Here is a 14,774-nt window from a genome sequence, read left to right as displayed (position 1 = left end):
GATATTATCTTTGTTTTTTAATGTGACATGTAATTTTTATAATTTTATAATATCTAATAGTGACTATGTTTAACCATGTTGCAAAATTTCTGATAATTTAACAATCAGCTCTGTGAACCAATTTGAATCAGCTCCAGCAAACAATTGCTTATGACACCTCCCTCTCCCTCACTTCCATATCCAATCCATCACCCAGTCCTATTGATTTTACCTCCTAAATATTTCCTCTAACCAGGAAATATTTCTCTCCATCTTCATGACCAACTTCCTGGCCCAAGACTGTTACCAAACTCTGGTTTGCTTGCCTGATGCACAGCAAAGCCAATCTAGTGACACTGGATTCTGGTAAGGGAGAATACAGTGTTTATTTGCAGGGCACCATGCAAGGAGAATGGGCAGCTAATGCTCAAAGGACCCAAACTCCCTGTTGGCTTACATGCAAGTGTTTTTAAAGACAACATTAGGGGTAAGGGTTGCTGGGTACATGATCAGCTTATGGACAGTCTTCTGATTGGTTGGTGATGAGGTGACAGGGTGATATTCCAGGAATTTCAATCATCAATTTTCTGGCTTCAACCATTTTGGGGTCTATGTGCTTGTGGTCAGCATGTAGTCCACACCCTCAAACTGGTGGGGGTCTTAGTTTCTGTAAAACAACCCAAGGATATAGGTCAAGATATTATCTATAGCCCTTGAGGAGGAACTAAGTGTCCTGTGAATGATTTATGGCTGAATTGCTATTCAGGCTATTATTACTTTCTTTGCTTGACTGCTTTTGCTTTGTTTCTACATTTTCTCATTTCTCTAATTATTAACTGCTTGAGTCTGCTCTTTGGAACTTGGGGATGGCCTAGGAGACTAAAGCTTTTTTCTACAAACAAGAAGCGGGGGACATGGGGGAGCTTATACCTGGAAAGGCCCTGCAGGGTCCTGCTCGGTTTTAAGACATGGCCATCTCCTGCCTGGATTGCTTTAGATACCCTTCTAACTTTCATTCTGCACATGCCCCCCACCCCCTGCCATCCTCTCTTTCTTGTGAAGCTAGAGATATATTTTAAAAATATTTTTTAGAGCAGTTTTATTTATTTTTTAATATTTTTTAGAGCAGTTTAAAAAATATTTTTTAGACTATTTTTTAGAGCAGTTTTATGTTCACAGCAAAATTGAGGAGAAGGTACAGAGGTTTCCTGTACCCTTCCTCCACAAATATACATATACAGCCTCCCCCATTATCAACATCCCCCCCAGAGTAGTACATTTGTTACAGCTGATGAACTTACATTGACACAGCATCATCACCCAAAGTCCTTAGTTTACATTAGGGTCCACTCCTGGCGTTGTACATTCTACGGGTTTGGACAAATGTATAATGACCGTGTCCACCATTAAAGTATCATACAGGGACTTCCCTGGTGTGCAGTGGTTAAGACTCCACCCTCCCAATGCAGAGGGCCTGGGTTTGATCTCTGGTCAGGAAACTAGATCCCACATGCATGCTGCAACTAAGAGTTTGCATGCCACAACTAAGGAGCTGGTGAGCCTCAAATAAGGAGCCTCCCTGCCACAATTAAGACCCAGCACAACCAAATAACTAACTAAATATATATATATATATATATATATATATATATATATATATATATATATATTTTATCCTCAATTTCCTCACCTTTTTGTTTGTTTGTTTGTTTGGTTTTTTTTTTTTTTACATCTTTATTGTAGTATAATTGCTTTACAATGTTGTGTTAGTTTCTACTGTGTAACAAAATGAACCAGCTATATGTATACATATATCCCCATATCCCCTCCCTCTTGCATCTCCCTCCCACCCTCCCTATCCCACCCCTCCAGGTGGTCACAAAGCACCGAGCTGATCTCCCCATGCTATGCAGCTGCTTCCCACTAGCTATCTTTTTTACATTTGGTAGTGTATATATGTCAATGCTACTCTCTCACTACGTCCCAGCTTACCCTTCCCCCTCCCCGTGTCCTCAAGTCCATTCTCTACGTCTGCGTCTTTATTCCTGTCCTGCCCCTAGGTTCATCAGAACCATTTTATTTTTTATTTTTTTTTTAGATTCCATATATATGTGTTAGCATACGGTATTTGTTTTTCTCTTTCTGAGTTACTTCACTCTGTATGACAGACTCTAGGTCCAGCCACCTCACTACAAATAACTCAATTTCGTTTCTTTTTATGGCTGAGTAATATTCCATTGTATATATGTGCCACATCTTCTTTATCCATTCATCTGTCGAAGGACACTTATGTTGCTTCCATATCCTGGCTATTGTAAATAGTGCTGCAATGAACATTGTGGTACATGACTCCTTTTGAATTATGGTTTTCTCAGGGTATATGCCCAGGAGTGGGATTGCTGGGTCATATGGTAGTTCTATTGGTAGTTTTTTAAGGAACCTCCATACTGTTCTCCATAGTGCCTGTATCAATTTACATTCCCACCGACAGTGCAAGAGGGTTCCCTTTTCTCCACACCCTCTCCAGCATTCATTGTTTGTAGATTTTTTGATGATGGCCATTCTGACCAGTGTGAGGTGACACCTCATTGTAGTTCTGATTTACGTTTCTCTAATGATTAGTGATGTTGAGCATCCTTTCATGTGTTTGTTGGCAATCTGTATATCTTCTTTGGAGTAATGTCTATTTAGGTCTTCTGCCCATTTTTGGATTGGTTGTTTGTTTTTTTGATATTGAGCTACCTGTATATTTTAGAGATTAATCCTTTGTCAGTTGCTGCATTTGCAAATATTTTCTCCCATTCTGAGGGTTGTCTTTTCGTCTTGTTTATGGTTTCCTTTGTTGTGCAAAAGCTTTTAAGTTTTGTTAGGTCTCATTTGTTTTTGTTTTTATTTCCATTATTCTAGCAGGTGGGTCAAAAAGGATCTTGATGTGATTTATGTCATAGAGTGTTCTGCCTAGGTTTTCCTCTAAGAGTTTTATAGTGTCCAGTCTTACATTTAGGTCTTTGATCCATTTTGAGTTTATTTTTGTGTATGGTGTTAGGGAGTGTTCTAATTTCATTCTTTTACATGTAGCTGTCCAGTTTTCCCAGCACCACTTATTGAAGAGGCTGTCTTTTCTCCATTGTATAGTCTTGCCTGCTTTATCAAAGATAAGGTGACCATATGTGCATGGTTTATCTCTGGGCTTTCTATCCTGTTCCATTGATCTATATTTCTGTTTTTGCGGCAGTACTGTACTGTCTTGATTACTGTAGCTTCGTAGTATAGTCTGAAGTCAGGGAGCCTGATTCCTCCAGCTCCATTTTTCTTTCTCAAGATTGCTTTGGCTATTTGGAGTCTTTTGTGTTTACATACAAATTGTGAAATTTTTTGTTCTAGTTCTGTGAAAAATGCCATTGGTAGTTTGATAGGGATTGCACTGAATCTGTAGATTGCTTTGAGTAGTGTAGTCATTTTCACAATGTTGATTCTTCCCATCCAAGAACATGGTATATCTCTCCATCTGTTTGTATCATCTTTAATTCCTTTCATCAGTGTCTTATAGTTTTCTGCATACAGGTCTTTTGTCTCCTTGGGTAGGTTTATTCCTAGGTATTTTATTTTTTTTGTTGCAGTGGTAAATGGGAGTGTTTCCTTAATTTCTCTTTCAGATTTTTCATTGTTAGTGTATAGGAATGCAAGAGATTTCTGTGCATTAATTTTGTATCCTGCTATTTTACCAAATTCATTGATTAGACCTGGCACAACCAAATAAACAAATAAATAAATAATTTTTTTTTAAGTATCATACAGAATAATTTAATTGCCTTAGGAATCCTCTGTGCTCCACCTAGTCATCCGTCCCTCCCCCCAACCCCTGGCAACCACTGATCTTTCTACTGTCTCCATAGTTTTGCCTTTTCCTGTACATCATATAGTTGGAATCATACAGTATATATGTAGCCTTTTTAAAAAATTATTTATTTATTTATTTTTGGCTGTGTTGGGTCCTCGTTGCTGCACGCGGGCTTTCTCCAGTTGCGGCGAGCGGGGGCTACTCTTCGTTGCAGTGCACAGGCTTCTCATTGCAGTGGCTTCTCTTGTTGTGGAACACAGGCTCTAGGCACGTGGGCTTCAGTAGTTGTGGCTCATGGGCTCAGTCATTGTGGCTCGCAGGCTCTAGAGCACAGGCTCAGTAGTTGTGGTGCACAGTTGTTGCTCCACGGCACGTGGGATCTTCCAGACCAGGGCTCGAACCCGTGTCCCCTGCATTTGCTGGCAGATTCTTTACCACTGTGCCACCAGGGAAGTCCCCTATGTAGCCTTTTCTGATTGGCTTCTTTCACTTAGCCTTTATGTTTCCTCCATGTCTTTTCATAGTTTTATAGCTCATTTGAGATGTCTTTTTAAGATGCAAATCGGATGCCCTTTTCCTCCTTCATCTCTTTCTGCTCTGCCCATGCCTGTGTTCCTTCTGTTCCGGATACTTGCCCCTCTCCCTCTGGCCAAGACTTGTGCACATGCCAGTTCCCTCTTCCTAATCACTCTTCCTTCCTCTCTGTACTCTCATCTTTCTTAAGCATCATTTCATCAGGGGAGCCTCCTCTGCTCCCTCTGGGTTAAAACCACCTATCTGAGACCCTTTCATTCAGTACATATGAGGTGAAACGTTTGTTTTTGTGTGTCTGATAAATATCTGTCTTCTTTATTTGACAATATACTCCTTGAGGAAAGGTATCATGTCTGGTTTTGCGCCAGCACCAAGCACATGCTTAATAAATATTTGTTGAATGCATACATGCTGCCCAAATCTAATTAACTCTGAATCTTATAGACCTGGTATTTCTTTGACATTATTCCAGATATCACTGTCCAGTGACATCCAAGGCCTGGTCTGCTCCCCATCCCAGGACAACTCTGAGTCTTCCTCTTTGGTTAAGATGCATCTTACCTCACTCTTTGCATTGGAGTTTATTCCTTTGGCCAACTTATATTCTTTATTTACAAAGACCACTAAACTGAGATAAGAGATAAAAAAATTAAGAAACTATGTTTCTTTTGTATTTGTTTTCTCCTAGATTGAATTTTCCAGAAACACGATGTATATTTATAACACCATTAACCAGCTCACCTGTCACCAAGTACCAGCTTTGCAGTCATGGCCTGGATGATGCTACACTTCACTCTTCCTTTTTGAGTCATTTGGCCAATAATTTCCATCTAGGGTTTTGGACAAGAAAGAAAAACTGCCATCTTATTTTGGCATAAAGCCCTCGTTTACTCAGTGTATTCAAAAAGCCATTTTCCAGAGTAGGAGGATACGTTAGAGTTGCTCAGACACTCCAAGGCATACTTTTTGCATCAGTTGTCTGTGGTGCTTTGGGGCAGACATTAATCAAATTCTTGGCAGAGGTTTGTAGGATGTTCATGTTGGTTGTGGATTTGATCCATTGTCTCCTTGAAGTGGGAGGAAAAGATAGCAGACAGGAGACAGGCTGCCCAGCAAAGGCTGAATGAATCTCAGAGCAATTTAAATGGAAAGGATTAACCAGTTCCCCTTTCCGGAGGATGAAATGGAAGAGCTTTGAGAGCTAATCCCTGAGGGTCTTTTCCAACTGCTTCTCAGTGCTTGAGCTGAGACTACACTTTAAGGCTCCCAGTTCAGATTTAGGAAATCTCAGCTGCAGGGCTTCCCTGGCTTGGCCTGAAAGATCCAACTTCTAGATGCAAAGTAGAGAATCCCATCCATATCCAGATGGCACTGAGGATATGGGAGTTTGATGGTATATTGAGGGGCCGAAGAGTTGTCTTTTATTTGGATTAATTGTGATGGCACTGGGCTTCCCTGAGTGCACTGAAAAGTTAGACTTCTCTATCCCCTCCTGCTAGCTCCCAGATAAGGTGCCCTCAGTGACAGGGAGGCTGGGATATTATCTTTTCAGAAGTTTACATTTCAAAAGGGAAAAATCCCAGACCTTTGAAAAATATTTCTGGGTTGTAAAACTGGCCAGAGGCTTAGTTCCCTCTAGAGATTATAGACACAACAAAAGGTTAGGGAGAGGAGTTACAACCACTAAGTTTCTCCTGGCACTGTTCTGGCAAGGGGAAGGGAGAAATGATCTCTTTTCATTTCAACAGTCTGGAAAATTCTCCCCTCTCCTACCTCCACACTGGCCCCTTACAGGTAATTTTCAATGCCGCTAAAATTTTGGAATGATTAGAAGAAATAAAATTTATTGTTGTTTTACTTATTTTTGGTCTATTGTTTCCCCCAGAAAGTATTATTATAAAGGTAACACAGTTTCACTGTAAAGAAATTGCAGAAGTAAAGAACATTATAAGGAAACTCAAAATCACCCTTTGAGGTTCACTATGAAAGGATGAACTAAATTTGAGACTGCTTGGGAATTATGTAAATATTCCGTTATAATTAACAGTGAACTCTTTTGTATTTTTGCATCATCAAAGCCAGCTCAGTATAATTGAATAAAATGTATACCAAACGAAATATATCTAGACTAATGGCAGGAGAACCAAAGGAAGCGATTATAATTATCATTAACTTTCTAATCATCATACCAGCACAACACCTTCATTTATATAACAAAATGCCAATGAGTGGAAGGTACAGGAGGAAGATGTCACAGAAGAAAGGGTAGCCTAAGGATTAGACTCTTTTAATTCCCTTTTTCAGAGATCCAATTCTGCGCTCCCTGCACCCCACCACTAATGGACCATCACAACTGCCTTAGTTTATCCTATCTCTGAATCTTAATTACACTGCTGATAGAACTGTTCCATCTGACAAGTCAGATTGTTTGCCATTTCTTCCTCCTCTGCTACTCATTTGCTCCACAAATATTTGCTGAGCATTTTTCTGTGCCATCCCCTGAAACCGAGAAGGACCCTGTGAGGCTCCTTCAAAAGACTTTCCACAAAAGACTTTCTGTGTATCCCCCAATCTTGATTACAGGAAATAGGTTTCATCCAGCCTCCATGACCTTCCCTGAGTTCCAACCAACAGGTTCAAACAGTTGCTAATCAGGGAAGGGAGGAGATGGGGAGACAAAGGAGGAGCAAGCAGTCAGGAAACAATAGTGCAGCCTTTGGGCAGAGTCCTGGTTCCCCCTCAAGGGACACACATAATATCCTTGAGTTGTTTTGCAGATACTGAAACCCCCACCAGGTGGGAGAAGTTAACTATATGCTGGCCACAAGCACGTAGACCCCAGACCTATTGGAACCAGAAGGTTGATGATGCTGACTCCCACTTACCTCACCACCAACCAATCAGAAGAAAGTCCATGAGCTGATCACACCCTCCTCTTTGAACCATTACTATAAAACCCCTCACTACCCCCTCCAGGTCGGGACACTCAGTTTTGAGGGCATTAGCCTGCTGTGGCCCCCTTTGCCTGGCAAAGCAATAAAGCTACTCTTTTCTGCTTCACCCAAAACTCTGTTTCTGAGATTTAATTCAGTGTCAGTGTACAGAGGCCAGTTTTGGCATCACCACTAGTCTAGGAGCTGGGGCTACAAGTGAAACAGCAGGGAAGGGGGCAGGGCACAACCTTTAAAAGAATGACATAGCCTGAGGAAATGGCATAAACTTGTTAGAACCAACTAGGTCCAAGATGGCTGACAAATCGACTTCCACTAGACATTGAGTCTCAGTATAGGCTCACTGTAACACATCAGCACACTAAATGACACACCCACAGGTGCCGTGACAGTTCCAAGGCCAACCATAAAAGGTCAACAAGTGGGCAGTTGCCCAATTCCTGGAAATCCCCACCCCTTCCCCAATATAGCTGAATACACCTCCCACTCATTAGCCTATGAAATTACTCACCCCTATAAAAACTGACAACCCTGTACCTTGGTGCCTCTCACCAGTGTGTGAGATGGCCCACACTCTGTCTGTGGAGTGTGTCTCTCTAATAAATCACTTCTTACCCATCACTTTGTCTCTCACTGAATTCTCTCTGCGACTAGACATCAAGAACCTGAGCTTCATTAAGTCCTGAGACCAGGTGTGTGATCTCAGTTAAAAGACTGTGGGTTCAAGTCCCAATCTGAGTTGCATGGTTTCGCAACCATGAACAAGCCTGGCAGGATCCATCCTAACAATGTTCTCCTCTTCCCTTATTGCCAAATGCAAGTTCATGTGCCCAGTGCACAGTGAGGCCAAACAAACTGAAATGTCAGAGTTTGGAGCAGAGAGAGATTTATTGCAGGGCCACACATGGGGAACGGGTGGCTTGGGCTCAAAAGACCCAAACTCCCTGATGGTTTTCAGAGAAAAGTTTTATAGGCAAAATTTGGAGTGAGGGCTGCAGGGCGTGTGGCTTTCTTCTGATTGCTTGCTGTTAAGGTAACAGGGTGGTGTTTCAGAAATCGTGTGCTCAGCCTGAAATTACCATCCTCCACCTGGGTGGGGGCATTAGTTCCTGTAAAAGAACTCAAAGATATATTGTTATATATATTCCTTGAGGAGAAAACAGGCCCCATTGCTGCACTATTGTTTCTTGACTGCTCCTCCTTTGTTTCTGCATTCCCTCCCTTCCCAGATAAGCAAACTGTTTGGATCTGCCCTCTGGTACTCAGGGAAGGTCTAGGAGGCTGAAGCCTTTTTCCTACAAACTAGAAATGGGGGACACAGAAAGGCTTTTGTACCCAGGAGCGCCGGACAGGTTCCTGCTCAGTTTCACCCTCTCCTATATTCTGCTTCTCTCCTCTTCCATCCTTACCCTCATTTCACTACTTGGGGCTCCAATGAGAAGACCTTTCTAGATTTATTTCATCTTTGTATTCCTAGGGCTCAGCACAGTGGGCCATATTTCATACATTTTTCTGTAATGAATAAATGAATTCTCCTTCACTAGAATTAATCAGAGCCTGGATGGTAGAGCTGTGGCAGAAGGAATTTTAAAACTCCTTGGAATTTTTAGGGGAGCAGAATTTGCCAACCCAAAATATATCTCTTTGGCATATTACTTATTTTAAGCTGATTATTTTCTAAGAAATAGCAGCCATGGGAAAAATTCTGAAAACCAAGTAGGAGTTACCCTTTTGTTAGAAACATTTACATTTGCAAGGGAAATTTCCAATTGTAAGGGTGTCTCCCTCTCTGTACCTGGAAGAGGAGGATGACCAAATCTCTAGAAACTCTTATCAGTGGAGAAGGCAAGGACTTGAATTTCCATAACAACCTTACCCTTGTTTATTGTGCTTTTCCTGGTCACCTCCCAAAACTGTGTCTCCTACCTTTAACAACCTCTTGTCTTTAGCTGAGGTTGGTGTTTAAGGTGAGGGTTTTGCCTATTTGGAAGAGTTACTCAGTTTTCCTGGGTCTCTCCCATGTATACGTGTTATTCAATTTTTGTTTGATTTTCTCCTGTTAATCTGTCTCATATCAGTTTAATTCTTAGAACAGCCAGAAGAACCTGGAGGGTAGAGGAAAATGTCTTCCTTCCCAGCAGAATCTTTCCATTTTTATCTTTTTTTTTTTTTCCTGCTAAAAAAGGAGTCAAATGAGTCAACATAATAATAAAATCACTCCACAAATAAATAAAATAGAAAGTGAAACTCCTTCACATCCCTAATCTCTAGAGATAAATGGAGTTCACAATATGATGTGTACTTCTCCAATTTGTTTCTTTTTTTATGTAGCTCTATCTATCCATATACACACCTACATGTGTATATTTATATCCTATTGCCAATGAAGAAATTAATAGTCAATCTAAGAGAGAAGTGGAAAATTTTATTCAAGCCAACCTGTGGGTTATAACCTGGGAGACAGTCTTTTAGAAAGCTCTGAGGACTGTTCTGAAGAGGTAAACAAAGAGGCCAGGATATATGTGATTTTGGCAAAGGGGTACGTGCAGTCAAGCACACATCTTGGTAAAAGGTTACTGCTATTCACAAGGAACAGATAGCTTAGTTAATGGCTCTAGTGCTTTTCTAAGTATGAGAAGATGTGAGAAACTGGATTCAAAAAATTTTCTCCTGAAAATATCTGACGATCTGAGGGCCAGTTCTGCCAGTTTTCCTAGAGCACAAAGTGCCTCATCCTGACTTTTGCCCTGAATTCCTTTCAGGGTTTATTGTAGGTCAGTGACTGCAGTGGCTACAGACTTGACTCGTGTCGAACTGGATAGTGGGCAACATTATTTTACAAACCATTCCCTTTTGGTCTTAATTTTTATAAAGGTTTGGGAGGCATTTAGGGACCAGTTTGTCCTGTGATGCTAAGAATGGTCATCCCCAGGTCAAGGAGGATTTTGTTGATAGGTCACTAAATGTGCTGTTACAGGACTGGACCCTGTTAACAGTAGCCAGAACCTCTGGACCACCTGTCTTACTAGTCTGTTATGGTCCAGGAAATAGTTCCTTCTTGTTGCTTCTTCCCATATCTAGAGTTACACTGTTACAATCATTGATCTTTCAAGTTGCTTAATCATCACTAATTTTATCTAAGACTCAGTCACACATTTGGTAATGCAAGAAACAATAGTCTTGTAAAATAGGCAGAATACAAGTAATACAGCTAGTAACATTAATAAGGTCATAAGTATTTAAGCTAAGAACTTCCATTTCGTGTGGCCCAGTATCTCCCCAGGTTGTCTGACCAGTCTGTTCTGCACCAATCGCTGTCTTTAAGAGAAATGATATATTAGCATTGTACATAAAGTTCACCAAAGATGTCTGCACATATAAGGCAAGTGGCGGGTCATCATGACCCCTTACAGGGTTGAGAAAGGAATGTTGTCTTCTAAGGATAACTGGTGCCAGGAGAAGAAAAATTGATCTTTATGGTTGATCAGGTATTTTTGCCATTGGGGAGGCTTGGTTAATGCATAATGCAGATGCACAATGCACACTAGAGGGGAGGGAAGAGGCCAAAGGGCAGAGAAAAAGTTTTATGTTTAAATTTTTCTTGTGTTGCCTTAAAATGTGAATTTTTTATTACATCATTATATATAATTTAAAAAACCCAAACAGGATCATAGTAGTCAAAGGAATCTTCAACTGCCTTTTTTTTCTTTCTTATTTGATAGTATATCTTGACTTGAATTTCCTCTAAATTCCTTTCCAACTTTAAATTGTATGCTTTTGAATCAAAGCCAGAATCTCCCTTATTTTAATTAACTAGCTCTCATTATTATATATGTACATGGTAAGTGTATTTAACAATACAGAAAGGAATAAAATGAAATGTAAAGCCTCCCTCCTCTTCACAACCTGTTCTACTCTTCAAAGTTAATTATTTATAACAGTTTTCTGAGTATCCTTGAAGAAATTTCCAGGGCAAATAAATATATATATTTAAATAGATAAACATATATGTCCACCCACACACATATATATCCACAAAAGGAACTCACATTTTTCACTTGTTACATAATTCAATGGAAAGAATTCCAAGTATTTAATAACTCTGTCTTGGATAAATGTCTCTTAAAGGAGCCTCTGACAAAAAAACCAGTAAAATCATCAATCAGGTCTGTAAATTGTCAAATACTTGGCTATCTAGCGATGGTACAAACTGCTTTCTATTCTCTAAAAGCCATTCTCCTTTTCTCTATTAAGAGATCCAGAAGTTGTTTTTTTTTTTTTCTGTACAGTCTTCCCAGTATGAAAACTACATTTCCCAGCCTCCTTTGTAATAAAGTATGTCCATAAGACTGCACTTTGTCCAAAGGACTGTGAGAGGAAGTGTTGTGGACAGCTTCTAAATTATGCTTTATAATGTAATGTGTGGTCCTTCCTTTTGTCATTTTCCCCTTTCTACTGGTTGGAATGTGGACCTTGGACCATGGGAACAAGGACAACATCTTAGAGATGAAAACACCATAAAGTGAAAGGCTCCTGGGCTCCTGACAGCTTTGCAAAGCAGAACCACCAAAACTACTTGCATTTTAGGGGGAGAAAGAGAAATATATTATTGTCTTTGCTCTTATAAGACACCGTTATTTGGAGTTTCTTCTGTACACAGGCGAGTGTCTGTACTTATTATAAGACATTATTTCAAGATATTTTAAAAGTTATTATTTCCCTGTCCAAAGGCCCATTTTTCTGAAACAAAGGACCAGGATTACGTTATGAATGTTTTACCATGTTGGTTAAAATTATTCTGGGGAAATTAATTACAAGGGAAAAAATGTGAACATCAACAAGGGGAGAAAGAGAGACATGTAAGCAATCTTTCCCCCCAACGTCATCTTTAGTTTCCTCCCCTGAAAACAAGGGCAGGACCACAGGGTCCCCTTTGAAGAGAAGACTTTTTGCTCATGGTACATTTCCCAATTAGCCAGAAGCAGATTTTCTGCTCATTTGCCTCTGAACACCATGACTTTCCTTGGAGGCATTTGACTTTCCAACAGAAACTGAGGTTAATAAAGAAAGGCAGTGAGAAGAAGACATTTTAAATACAAGAGTGGCAAAAGAGGAGAGTGAAGTTACCTGGAACCTAAGTATTCTGTTGTCTGTTTGCATCAGGAGTCATGTCCTTGAAAGCTGATAGGAAGCTCTCTCGCGGTCTCCAGCTCCTGACCAAGCATCAGACTTATTGCCTGAGGATGAAAGAAAATTCATATTGTATGGCAAGGCAAGAAGAATTTAAACATAAAACTTTTCTCTGCCCATTGGGTCTCCTGCATTTACCAGACCTCCCTAGGAGATAATGAAACCACTAAGTGGCATTTTGGGGGGCTCCAAGGAGCTCCAGTTCTTTATGTCTCAGTGCAGAAAGAATTCAGCGAGAAGCAAAGTGATTTATTAGAATAGGACACTTATGAGGCTTACAGGTGGGAGGGCGAGAGGATGCCATGCCCCAAGAACTTAGTGGGCCACAGTTTTATAATCAAAGGAAAAGTGGGGAGGGGGAGAAGACCACCTTCTTCCTCATTCTTGAGTAGATGTCACACTTCCATCATCAGTTCCTCCTCCATGTCAGGTGGGGGAGTTTTCTTGTCTCTACACAGTCAAGCTGGGACTGTCATGGCACTATGGAAAAATTATTTCAGGTCTCAGTACAATGAGGGTCTTTCACTTTGAAAGAGGGTCTTTCACCTTTCCATAAATTATTATTATTTTTTTAATGTGTGCAGAGAGTGTGTCCTAGGGGTCATTAATTTACTGAGCTCACTGGGCAGGATGTGGGTCTCATGCCACAATTGTTTTATTGTTTTGCGGCATGTCTCATGCTTCTGTTGCATGGTTTTGTTGCTAAGCAAGCCTGCTTGGTTTTGTGGTTAAGCAAACCTGCTTTCTTGAGTGATCATTAACTTACAGGTGTCTCCCATGCTTTTTTTTTCTTTACTTACAATCCCCTAGTGGGATTAGCTATTTACCTACTTTGTCCCTTTACTCTGTCCCTATCAATAACATTCCTTCTTAATCTTGTAAGGGGTCAAGATGACTCATTACTTGCTTTGCACATGCGGATCTGGATTGTGTAAACCATCAATATGTCATTTAATGTATAACCCTTTATCTCAAAAATGTATATAACTGTGCTTTGACTTCTAATAGGCGGAACAGTCCTTAGAGCTTTCTGAAAGACTGTCTCCCAGGTTATAATCCTCAGATTGGCTCAAATAAAAATTTCTATTTCTTTCTTAAATTGACTATTTTTTAAAATTTATTTATTATATTTTTATTTATTTTTGGCTGCGTTGGGTCTTTGTTGCTGCACGCGGGCTTTCTCAAGTTGCGGCGAGTGGGGCCTACTCTTCGTTGCAGTGCGCAGGCTTCTAATTGCGGTGGCTTCTCTTGTTGCAGAGCACGGGCTCTAGGCACGTGGGCTTCAGTAGTTGTGGCTCATGGGCTCTAGAGCGCAGACTCAGTAGTTGTGGTGCACGGGCTTAGTTGCTCTGCAGCATGTGGGATCTTCCCGGACCAGGGCTTGAACCCGTGTCCCCTGCGTTGGCAGGCGGATTCTTTTTTTTTTTTTTTAACTTTGGGTTTATTTATTTATTTATTTATTTATTTATGGCTGTATTGGGTCCTCGTTTCTGTGCGAGGGCTTTCTCTAGTTGCGGCAAGTGGGGGCCACTCCTCATCGCGGTGCACGGGCCTCTCATTATCGCGGCCTCTCTTGTTGCGGAGCACAGGCTCCAGACGCGCAGGCTCAGTAATTGTGGCTCACGGGCCTAGTTGCTCCGCGGCATGTGGGATCCTCCCAGACCAGGGCTTGAACCCATGTCCCCTGCATCAGCAGGCAGATCCTTAACCACTGCGCCACCAGGGAAGCCCTGGCAGGCGGATTCTTAACCACTGTGCCACCAGGGAAGCCCTTAAATGGACTATTAATTAATTTTTCAGTGACACTGGGGTGATAGGTCAACATCTTGATCCTGAACAGACTTGGTAGCAGCAGGGAAAAGGGACCACAGAAAAGGCCCAGGATAGGGATAGTTGGGGATTCTGATGCCAAAAGTTTGGCCTCTGTGCACCAGTGGTGAATCAAATCTTGGAGACAGAGTGCTGGGTGAAGTAGAAAAGAATAACTTTATTGCTTTGCCAGGCAAAGGGGGACAAAGCGGACTCCTGCCCCAGAAACTGTGTGTCCCAACCCAGGAGAATTTGATGAGGAGTTTTATAGCAGCGGTTCAAGGGTGGGGTTTCTGGTAAGATTAGGGTGTGTGCAGGGTCTGCACTCCTTTAATCTCGTCTCAGGTGGTCCATCTCCTAATCTTGATGAGCTTCTCTGGTCTCTCTCTTTTTTTTTTTTTTTTGTAAATGCTATAGTCTAGTTTTTTGGGTTTTTTTTGGCTGTGTTGGGTCTTCGTTTCGTGCGGGGG

General features: G+C 41.1%; 1 long non-coding RNA gene across 2 annotated transcripts in view; it reads right to left on the bottom strand.

Annotated features, from left to right (window-relative positions):
• LOC137749851 (uncharacterized) overlaps nt 1–14,774 on the bottom strand; it is a 75,891-nt gene that overhangs the window by 56,625 nt on the left and 4,492 nt on the right. The window contains exons 2-3 of one of the 2 annotated variants that reach the window (XR_011070301.1): nt 12,433–12,542; nt 364–646 (exon numbers count right to left, since the gene is read on the bottom strand). This is a non-coding gene — a long non-coding RNA (uncharacterized lncRNA). Of the gene's footprint in view, nt 1–363; nt 647–12,432; nt 12,543–14,774 lie in introns of those variants that run through there. The other variant, XR_011070300.1, reaches the window with a different exon arrangement.

Source organism: Eschrichtius robustus, chromosome 16 (assembly GCF_028021215.1).
Source record: "Eschrichtius robustus isolate mEscRob2 chromosome 16, mEscRob2.pri, whole genome shotgun sequence".
Taxonomy (NCBI): Eukaryota; Metazoa; Chordata; class Mammalia; order Artiodactyla; family Eschrichtiidae; genus Eschrichtius; species Eschrichtius robustus.
The sequence above is the reverse complement of the archived record's forward strand: the minus strand, read 5'-3'. Positions and strand labels throughout refer to the sequence as shown.